The sequence below is a fragment of the Microcebus murinus genome, chromosome 15 (genome assembly GCF_040939455.1).
Source record: "Microcebus murinus isolate Inina chromosome 15, M.murinus_Inina_mat1.0, whole genome shotgun sequence".
In the NCBI taxonomy this organism is placed as follows: Eukaryota; Metazoa; Chordata; class Mammalia; order Primates; family Cheirogaleidae; genus Microcebus; species Microcebus murinus.
Window position 1 is genome coordinate 902,265 of NC_134118.1, and position 12,104 is coordinate 914,368.

Sequence of the window (12,104 nt, forward strand, 5' to 3'; positions counted from 1 at the left end):
TTTGCCAATATTTCAAATCAAGCTTAAGTGTTACCTTTCCTAGTAAATTTCCCTGATCCCTCCTTCTATTAAGTTTCCACTACATAATTTTAATATTCTCTGTGTTAAATTTCTGATATTATGTTTGTGTTTCCTCTTCGCAAACAGTTGTTTAATCAATTCTATATTCCCAGCACCTGTTGTACAGTATGTGACACAAAATAAGCACACCAAGTGACTGCTAAGAGAAGTCAGATGCTTTCCGAATGTTTCATGGCGTCAAAGGAACACTGGAATTAAAATAAGATAAAGAGCACAGGTGACAGTACAGGTGTAATGGAATGGATGGGGAGGGGGATGGGAAAAGGACTGGGATCAGGATAGACATGCAAAAAAAAAGTCATAAATAAAAGGCAAGTGAATACTATAGTATCAAAACAAATAAAATACTTTAAGATTAAAGTTCACGAAAGAAGTGCAAAACTTGTACTTTGAAAACTACAAAACATTGTTCAAAGAAATTACAGAGGACCCAATCAATGAATAGACATGGATAGGAAGACTTAAATATTGCTAAGATGGCTATACTCCCATGTTGATTTACAAATTCAATGCAATCCCTATCAAATTTCCAGCTGGCTTTTAGAGAAATTGACAAGCTATTCCTAAAATGCTATGGAACTGAGAAGGATTCAGAATAGCGAGAATAGTCTTGAGAACGAGAAACAAAGTTGGAGGATTCACCCTTCCCAATTTCAAAATTTACTATTAAGCTACATAATCAAGAAAGCATGGTGCTGGCATAAGGACAGACATATAGATCAATGGCATAGAACTGAGAAATAAACCCATGTATTTTTATGACCCACAAAGTCAATAGATTTTTGAACAATAGAAAAAAATAACTTTTCCACAAATGGTGCCAGGACAACTCAATATTCACATGCAAAAGATTGGTGCTGGATCTCCTCCTTAAACCACTCACAAAAATTAATCTAAGCATGGAAGTTAAAACTATAAAACCTTCGAAGACATAGGAGTAAATCTCTATAATCTTGGTTAGGTAAACCCTTCTTAAATACACCACCAAAAGCACAGTAACAAAAGAAAAAACATAATTGCACTTGATCAAAATTTAAAACTTTTGTGCTTCAAAGGCTACCACTTAGAAAGTAAAAAGATAACCACAGAATAAGAGAAAATATTTGTGAATCATATATGAGACACCTGAATTCAGAATATATAATCAACTTTTATAACTCAATAGTAAAAACAAATAATCCAATGTAAAAATGGGCAAAGGATTTGCATAGATATTTCTCCAAAGAAGATACAGAAATGGACAAAAGGTACATGAAAAGATGCCAAATATTATTGATCATCAAGGACATGCAAATCAAAACCACAATGAGATACCATTTCATACCCACTAGGCTGGCTGTAATCAAAAAGGCAAACAGTAATGTGTTGGCAAGGATATGGAAAAATTGTAACCTTATACATTGCTGGTGGGAATGTAAAAGGTGCAACTACTTTGAGAAACAGTTTGGCAGTTCCTTAAAAGGTTACACATACAGTTACTATATGATCTATCAATTTCACGCCTAGGCATACACTCAAGAGAAATGAAAATATATGCCCACATAAAACTCGTCCATGAATGTTCATAGCAGTATTAGTAATAACCGAAAAGTGGAACCAAGAGTCCATCAACTGATGAATGATAAAATGTTACATATCCATAAAATGGAAAATTATTTGTCATTAAAAAGGGATGGAGTACTGAACTAACTGACACATGCTACACAACGGATGAAACTTGAAAACATCATGCTAAATGAAAGAAGCCAGTCAGAAAGAACCATATACTGTATAATTCCATTTACATATAAATGTCTCGAATAGGCATATCTACAAACAGAAAGAAGATTAGTGGTTGCCAAGGGCTGAAGCAAGTGGAGTGGAGGTTGGGAGGAAATGGAGAATGACTGGTAATGAGCACAGGATCCTTTTGTCATGAGGAAAGCTCTAAAACTGTGGTGATGGTTGTGAATATACTGAAAAACTTGAATTGTATGCTTTAAATGAGTGAATTGTACGGTATGTGAATAAAGCTGTTTTAAAAAAAATTGAAAAAAATCCTTCAAATAATAAGTTTAGAGAGGAATGTAAAAGTTACGATACTTTAAAACTCTGTTTTAGAAAACTTCAAAGTCACTCACTCAGCAGTGAACACTCGGTTTCACCCGAGAGAACACCCCAGGCCACCGGCACAGAGTAGCTACACAGTCAGAAAACCACGTCTTATGGCCTGAGGAGACAGAGGACGGAGCCTGGGGCCAACACAGAGGCTAGAGAGAGAGAAACAAAATCCTGGAGAGGAGGAAGCCACAAAGGCAGAAAGGGTATCACTGAAATCCTTGGCTGACCTGACTTCAGCTGATTCTAGGGTTGAGGCAGGGCAAAGACAAGATAAGCTGAAACATTCTGTCGCCCCAGCAAGCAAGCACTCAAAGAAGGGTGGGTGCACGCCAAAGGGCACAAAGGGCCAGGCTGGAGGGGCCTCCACTGTCCACATCTGAGACAATCTGAACACCAAAAAATTAATGATAGGAATAGATTGTAATACATTTATTTTTAAAAAAGAAGTCTATCCTAACAAGTCAATGAACAAATATATAAGGGAGAAAAAGCTCTCCCTTAGTATAAAATGTCAACTAACATATACAGAAATAATTATATCAGTAGAAATTATCAATGGGTGCTAAAACTAGTGAGTATGTGATTTAAAAAAAAAACAAAAACAATATTAATATAGTCTCAGAGTATCTCCCTGTAGGTAATTAACTACAAAGGGGAAAAGAGTAATTTTATGAAGGAAATACCTGAAAGAAATCACCTTAACCACATGAACAAAACTAAAGTCACCAATGTTAAAACAAATACATAAGTGTTTCTTGACATGATACACTGAGAAGGATCTAACAACACGTCTGTGAAGTCCCTGTCAAAAATACATAAATCAGTAAGAATCATCAGACAAAACTAAAATAGACATTCTATAAAATAATTAGCCTGTACTCTTTGAAAATATCAAGATCAAGGAAAATTTTTAAGAAACCACAATGGCTCAAGAGAGAAAACAAAGCAACAAAGTTCAACCCAACATAATGAACAGAAATCTGCCCCACCTATCAGTAATCTCAATAAATGTGAATGGCTTAAACTCCCCACTCAAGAGACATAGGCTGGCCCAATGGATAAAAAAACACAAGCCAAGTATCTGCTGCCTTCAGGAAACACATCTAACCTGCAAGGATGCAGTTAGACTAAAGGTAAAGGAGTGGAGAACAATATTTCAAGCAAACAATATTTCAGCCAAAAGAAAGCTGGCGTGGTGGTGCTGATTACAGATAACTTAGTGTTTAAATCAACAAAACTAATAGACAAAGAAGACAAAGAAGGTCACTATATAATGCTGAAGGGTACAGTTCAACAAGAAGACATAACAATTCTAAATATATATGCACCCAACCTAGGTGCACCCAGATTCATAAAGCAAACTCTACTTGATCTAAACAACACATAAACAACAACACCATAACAGTCAGAGACTTTAACACCCCACTGACAGGACAGGTCAGATCCTCCAAACAGAAAATCAACAAAGAAATAATGGACTTAAACAGAACTCTAGAACAAATGGGCCTGACTGACATTTACAGGACATTCTACCCCAAAACCACTGAATATATATTCTTCTCATCAGCTCATGAGTCATGCTCTAAGATTCACCATATCCTAGGACACAAAGAATGTCTCAAATAATTTTAAAAAATAGAAATCATACCATGTATCTTTTCAGATCACAATGGAATCAAAGTAGAAATCAGCCCTAATAGGAACGCTCATTTCTACACAAAGTTATGGAAACTAAACAACCTTCTGCTGAATTATCACTTCATAAATGAGGAAATGAAGATGGAAATCAAAAGATTCTTTGAACTCAATGACAAAGGAGACACAAAGTTACCAAAACCTGTGGGACACAGCTAAAGCAGTACTCAGAGGAAAGTTCATTTCCATAAATGCCTATATCCAAAAGTTGAAAAGATCACAAATAGACAACCTAATGAATCATCTCAATGAGCTGGAAAAAGAAGAACAGACCAACCCCAAACCCAGCAGAAGAAATGAAATCATTAAGATCAAATCAGAATTAAATGAAACTGACAACAGGGAAACCATACAGAAGATTAACAAAACAAAAAGTTGCTTCTTTGAAAAAATAAATGAAATTGACACACCTTTGGCTAGACTAATGAAAAGCAGAAAAGAAAAATCTCTAATAGGCTCCATCAGGAACAATAAAGGAGAAATTACAATGGATGCCATGGAGATACAAGATATAATTTATGAATACTACAAAAACTGCTATGCACACAAACTGGTAAATGTGGAGGAAATGAACAATTTCTTAGAAACACACAGCCGCCCTAGGCTCAACCAGGAAGAAATAGTATTCCTGAACAGACCAATATCAAGTACTGACATTGAAACAGCAATTAAAAAAACCTTCCTAAAAAGAAAAGTCCTGGACCATATGGTTTCAACACCTGAATTTTACCACACCTACAAAGAACTGGTGCCTAGCCTGCAGAAATTATTCTACAACATCCAAAAGGATGGAATCCTCCCTCCAACACATTTTATGAAGTGAACATAACCCTGATACCAAAATCAGGAAAAAATGCAACAAAAACAGAAAACTACACACACCAATATCCCTTATGAATACAGACGCAAAATTTTCAACAAAATCCTAGCCAAGCGAATCCAGGTGCTTGTCAAGAAAATAATTCATCACAACCAAGTGGGCTTCATCCCAGGGATGCAGGGATGGTTCAACATACGCATATCTATAAATGTAATTTATCATATAAACAGAAGCAAAAACAAACACCGTATGCTCCTCTCAATAGATGCAGAAAAAGCATTTGACAAAATTCAACACCCTTTTATGATAAGAACACTCAACAAATTGGTATAGACGGGGCTTACCTAAAAATGATACAAGCCATATATGACAAACCCACAGCCAATATCATACTGAATGAGGAAAAATTGAAAGCATTCCCACTTAGAACTGGAACAAGAAAAGGTTGCCCACTATCTCCACTTATATTCAACATAGTGCTGGAAATCCTTGCTACAGCAATCAGACAAGAGACTGGAATTAAGGGCATCCAAATGGGAGGAGAAGAGATCAAACTCTCACTCTTTGCTGATGACATGATATTATACCTAGAAAACCCCAAAGATTCAATCAAGAGACTCTTGAATTAATAAATGAATTAGGTAAAGTCTCAGGATACAAAATCAATACACAGATATCAGAGGCATTCATATACGCCAACAACAGTCAAAGTGAGACTTTGACTCAAAGACTCAATTCCTTCAAAAAGGCAACAAAGAAAATTAAGTACCTAGGAATATATTAACTAAGGAGGCAAAAGACCTCTATAGGAAGAACTATGAAGCACTGAAGAAGGAAATAGCAGAGGATGTAAACAAGTAGAAGAATATACCATGCTCATGGGTCGGCAGAATCAACATTGTTAAAATGTCTACACTACCCAAAGTGACCTACAGAGTCAATGTGATCCCTATCAAAATGCCACCATCATTTTTCACAGATATAGAAAAACTAATTTTACGCTTCATATGGAACCAGAGAAGACCCCGTATAGCAAAATCAATCCTAGGCAATAAAAACAAAATAGGAGGTATCAATTTATCAGATTTCAAACTATACTACAAGGCTATATTAATTAAAACAGCTAGAGACAGGCACAAGAACAGGGACATTGACCAGTGGAACAAAACAGAGAACCCAGATATAAAACCATCCTCATACATCCAACTAATCTTCGACAAAGCAGAAAAAAAACATACACTGGGGAAAAGAATCCTTATTCAATAAATGGTTCTGGGAAAACTGGATAGCCACATGTAGAATACTGAAACAAGACCCACACCTTTCACCTCTCACAAAAATCAACTCACACTGGGTAAAAGACTTGAATCTTAGGTGTGAAACTATCAGAATTCTAGAGGAAAATGTTGGAAATACTCTTCTAGACATTGGCCGAGACAAAGAATTTATGAAGAAGACCCCAAAGGCAATCACAGCAGCAACAAAAATAAGTAAATGGGACCTGATCAAATTAAAAAGCTTCTGCATAGCCAAAGAAACTGTCAAGAGAGCAGACAGACAACCCAGAGAATGGGAGAAAATTTTCACAAGCTACACATCCAATAAAGGGCTGATAACTAGAATCTATTTAGAACTCAGGAAAATCAGCAAGAAAAAATCAAACAACCCTATCAAAAAATGGGCAAAGAACATGAACAGAAACTTCTCAAAAGAAGACAGAATAATGGCCAACAAACATATGAGAAAATGCTCAACATCTCTAATCATCGGGGAAATGCAAATTAAAACCACAATGAGATATCACTTAACTCCAGGGAGAATGGTCTTTATCAAAAAGTCCTCAAACAATAAATGTTGGCATGGATGCAGAGAGAGAGGAACACTCCTACACTGCTGGTGGGACTGCAAACTAGTTCAGCCTCTGTGGAAAGCAATATGGAGATAGATACCTTAAAGCGATACAAGTAGATCTACCATTTGATCCAGCAATTCCACTACTGGGCATCTACCCAAAAGATCAAAGTCACTTTATGAAAAAGACACCTGCACTCGAATGTTTATAGCAGCACGATTCACAAATGCAAAGTTGTGGAAACAACCCAAGTGCCCATGAGTGTATTAATAAAATGTGGTATATGTATACCATGGAGTACTACTCAGCTTTAAGAAACAACGGTGATATAGCACCTCTTGTATTTTCCTGGATAGAGCTGGAACCCATTCTACTAAGTGAAATATCTCAAGAATGGAGTAACAAGCACCACATGTACTCACAGCAAATTGGTATTAACAGATCAACACCTCAGTGGACATATAGGAATAACATTTAACGGGTGTTGGGCAGGTTGGAGGGGAAGGAGGGGATGGGTATATACAAACACAATGAGTGAGATGTGCAATGTTTGGGGGACGGTCACGCTTGAGGCTCTGACTCGAGGGGGGAGGGGGGCATGGGCAATATACATAACCTTAACACTTGTACCCCCATAATATGCTAAATTAAAAAATAAGAAAAAATTTTAAAAGGCCTTAGAACTATTCTATATTAAAGGACACTTAAACTAAATGTAATATATGATACTGGATGGATTCTAGAACAAAAAAAAATGTTTCTAGAATGTACATACTTGAAAAAATTGTCACCATCTGTATTTGAACTTTGGATTAGACAGCATGGTATTAATGTTAAATCTTCTAGCTTTGATAACTGTACTGTGGTAACTCAAGAGAATGCCCTTCTTCTGCATAACTACACAATGCATTATTTAGGAGTAAAGGAATGATGTTGCGCCTTATTTTCAAAGGGTTCAAAAAATACACAAACAGGTGGACAGAATGATAAAGCAAACAGGGCAAAAAGTAAACAACTGGTGGATCTGGCTGAAGGGTTTACAGGATTTGTTACTAACCAAAATGAAAACACAAGAGGTTTACAGGAGTTACTTTTACTATTCTTGAAAGTTTTCTGTAAGTTTGAAGTTATATCAAAATAAAAAGTCAAATATAATGCTCTGATAATACTCTGATATAAAGCACAAATATCATACGAACATTCTCCTGCTTATCAATAGATAAGGCCCACTGTTAGTCAAAATCAAAAGATAAATATTTTCACATATGACATTTGCAAAAGGTACAAATTAGCAATAAACTTTTTAAATAGATACCCTAAGTGATAAAATAGTTAAATTTACATAAAATTATATGGAACAGACCACTGTTAGTTCTTTAGACATGCTTCTACATGCAGATAAGAGCAGAAAGCTTATTTTGAGAATGTGCATGAAAGCTTTTATAAATTGACAACATAAAATTTAGTACGGTAATACATATTAATAAAAATTTATGGGGAAGCAAAGACATAGTTCAACACAAAGTTCCCAAAACTGCTTTAATAAACAGACACCATATTGGCCCAAAGATACCATAGCACTGCAGAGAAAACAATACTAAGAAAAATTTGGATAATTAACCTGTCTCATTAACTTGTTGCCTTGATTTTTTTAATGTAAGACTTGGTTTTCAAAAAATTATCATTTTGTTAGAAATAAATAAATTCCTTTCTACCTGTAAGAACAAAAAACATCTTCATACAAGGACAATATGACAATGCCCTTCAACAAGGTTTTAGATATTTTTTAATTTAAATGTTACCTTTTTAAGTAATACATTCATATGGTATTCTAGATTTATTTTAATGAACAAAAGTATATCCAAGCTATTAGTTTCTGAATTAGGCCTTGACAGAATAAGCTCAAAAACTTAACATTTATGAATAGTTTGGAACCTGAGATCTAAATTTGGTCTGGCATTGACAAATAAAAAGTCTTGTTTACTTAGATCCTCCCTGAAACTGTTTTCTCATCTATAAACAAGGAGGTTGGATGAAATCATCTCTCAGGCACTTTTTAGTTCTCATTTCTAGGAGAGTCCAATAGAATAAAGTTTTTAAATTCAGTAACTATTGTTGTAACTATAGAAAGTGGCATGCCCTAGCTTTTCACAACTAAAAACTATAATAAAAGCATGTTATTCATTGTAAAATTTCTATATTTATTATAGAATGTTTCTACTCTATCATTAGAAGATTCTCAATTAAGACATCTGCATAGCCTGATTTTTCTTTACTATCATAAGCAATATTATCTACAGATTAGTGAATAATCTAACTAGAGGAATAAATTATCCTTCTCATTTTCAAAAGTTTACTACAAAAATTAAGCTATAAAACTTCTGACAGATAATCTTTGTTAATGAATTACTAAAAGTAAACCATAGTAATAATTCACAAAGATGAAACTGCACAATTATTTATGTTCCAAAACAAACCATACGATTTTTCATTTCCCCTCATTTTATAATAAATAAAAAGGAAGAAACAAAACTAGAGACAGATGACTAGGAGAAAGAGGACGAGGAGAAAGGATACAACAGGTAAAAATTCTTGTCCTATAGCTTGAAATTTTTCATTTAAAAACAAAAACAAAAAATTTGGAAGAGAGGCTTAAAACAAACATGATAAGGCATTTTGTGTTATATTACAAAAACAAAACCTACAGATCTGATAATTTCCTCAGTGTGATAAGGCATGCATTTTCCATATTTATCTTGCATTTAAAGTCTTTAAAGTCTTTGAGAGCAAAAGATTTATAAAATGAATCACAAAATATCTTTTTAAAAATCTTTGCAAAACACTTTGAAAATATTCACCAAACAAAATATGCATACATTTTTATATGTAACTCACAAGTTAGTAAATAGGTCCACAAAGCTTAAACAGTAGCTCCAAAGTGGTTATTCATTAATAATTTTAAAAGGCTACGTTTAAAATACTTTTGAAAACAACTGTTTAATCTTGCCATATTATAATTTTAATAGTATTAAGTCAGAATCTATTCAAACTGAAAGATCTTAACAAGCCAGAGAGTTCAAGTGACTTGTGTAGGAGGTCCAATGTTCGTGTGTTCTTTCCATAACACCACAGATGGAATTTAAAAGTCAGCAAAACAAAATAAATTAACAAGTTTAAGTGTTTTATCACCAAATCTAGTAGGAAATTATTCATTACTGATAAAAAAGTAGTTATGAGAATTTACTGGGAATGTAAATATAAAGGTTTTCAAGTTAATGGCTTATCTTACTGCACACGCCATTAAAAAATTAAACCAAAAATTTGATATAAAAGAAAACGAACTACTTTTCTTCCTGAGATTGTTCATCACTGTACCATCCTTTGGTACATCTACACATCCTTTTTCTCAAAATAATGAGATTAAGATTTATTTTCTAAGTGGAGGAATGGAATACTGGGGGGAGGGGGAATGGAAACCTAGATTATCCAAAAAGTACCCATTAAGTAACATTTTTATCAACCTAAATTTAGCTATATAATATCTCCTTTTATTGCCCTTTGTTTTATTGCACTTCACAGATATTACAGTTTTTACAAACTGAAGGTTTTTGGCAACCCTGCGTCCAACAAGTCTATTGACATCATTTTTCCAACAGCATGTGCTCACTTCACATCCTTGTGTCACATTTTGGCAATTCTTGCATTGTCTCAAATTTTTTCATTATTATTGTATCTGTTATAGTGACCTGTGATCAGGTATCTTTGATGTCACTATTGTAATTGTGTTGGGCACCACAAACCACACCCATATAAGACAGCTATAAGACAGTGAACTTGGTCAGTAATGGGTGCTGACTGCTTCACCCACCTGCCATTCCCATCTCTCACCTGCTCCTCGGACCTCCCTATTCCCTGAGACACAGCAAACAATATTAAAATTAGGCCAATTAATAATCCTAAGGAAGAGTCACACATCTTTCAATCAAAAGCTAGAAATAACTAAGCTCAGTGAGAAAGGCATGTCAAATGTCCAGATAGGCCTCTTGTACCAAACAGTTAGCCAAACTGTAAATGCAAAGGAAAAGCTCCTGAAAACATTAAAAGTGCTACTCGAGAAAGTTTGAGTGATCTGGATGGACAATCAAACCAACCACAACATTCCCTTAAGCCAGCGCCTAATCCAGAACAAGGCTCTAACTCTTCAATTCTGTGAAGGCTAAGAGAGGTGAGGAAGCTGCAGAAGAAAAGGTCAAAGTTAGCAGAGGATGATCCACAAAGTTTATGGAAAGAAGCTGTTTCTATAACATAAAAGTGCAAGATGAAACAGCAAGTGCTGATGTAGAAGCTGTAACAAATCATCCAAAGGATGGAAAATCATTAGTGAAGGTGGTGACACTACACAAAAGATTTTCAGTGTAGACAAAACAGGCCTCTATTGGAAGAAGATGCTAATTAGAACTTTCACAGCTAGAGAAAAAGGCAATGCCTGGCTTCAAAGCTTCAAATGACAGGCTGACTCTCTTATTAGAGGTTAATACAGCTGGTAACATTAAGGTGAAGCCAATGTTGATTTGCCTTTCTGAAAATCCTAGGGCCCTTAAGAATTATGCTAAATCTCTTTCTGTGCTCTAGAAATGGAAAAAAAAAAAAAGAAAAAAAAAAAAAAAAAAGCCTGGAGGACAGCGCATCTGTTTACAACATGTTTACTGAATATTTTACACCCACTATTGAAACCTACTGCTCAGAAAAAAGATTTCTTTCAAAATATTACTGTTCATTAACAACGCACCTGGTTATCCAAGAACTCAGAGATACACAATGAAATAATGTTGTTTTGATGCCTGCTAACACAACATCTATTCTGCAGCCCATGGATCAAGGAGTAATTCAGGCTTTCAAATCTTATTACTTCAGAAATACATTTCATATGGGTATATCTTCCATAGTGATTCCTCTGATATGGGGAAAGGATTTGATATTCTAGATACCATCAATAACGTTTGCGATTCATGGGAAGTCAAAATATCAACATTAACAGGGTTTTGGAAGTTGATTTTCAACTCTCACGGATGACGCTGAGGGGTTCAAGCTTTCAGTGGAGGAAGTAACTGCAGAAGTGGTAGAAATAGCAAGAGAAGTAGAATTAGAAGTAGAGCATGAAGATGTCACTGAATTGCTACAATCTCATGATCAAATTTGAACAGATGATGAGTTGCTTCTTAGGGTTGAGCAAAGAGTGGTTTCTTGAGATGGAATCTACTCTTGGTGAAGATGCTATGAACACCGGTGAAGTAACAACAAAGAATTTAGAACATTATATAAATTGGGTTGACAAAGCAGAGTTTGAGAGGATTGACTCCATTTCAAAATAAGTTCTTCTGTGAGTAAAATACCCACAACATCCCATGCTACAGAGCAATCTTTCAGAAAGGAAGAGTCAACTGAGCAGCAACTGAGTGGCTGTCTTATTTTAAGAGCTGCCACAGCCACCCTGATCAGTCAGCATTCACCAAAGTGAGGCATGACCCCTCCACCAACACTCACTGAGGGCTCCAA

At 35.1% G+C, this 12,104-nt stretch overlaps 1 protein-coding gene across 7 annotated transcripts in view; it reads right to left on the minus strand.

The window, feature by feature from the left end:
* EXOC2 (exocyst complex component 2) overlaps positions 1 to 12,104 on the minus strand; it is a 227,117-nt gene that overhangs the window by 180,151 nt on the left and 34,862 nt on the right. The gene's annotated exons all lie outside the window — the stretch shown is intronic.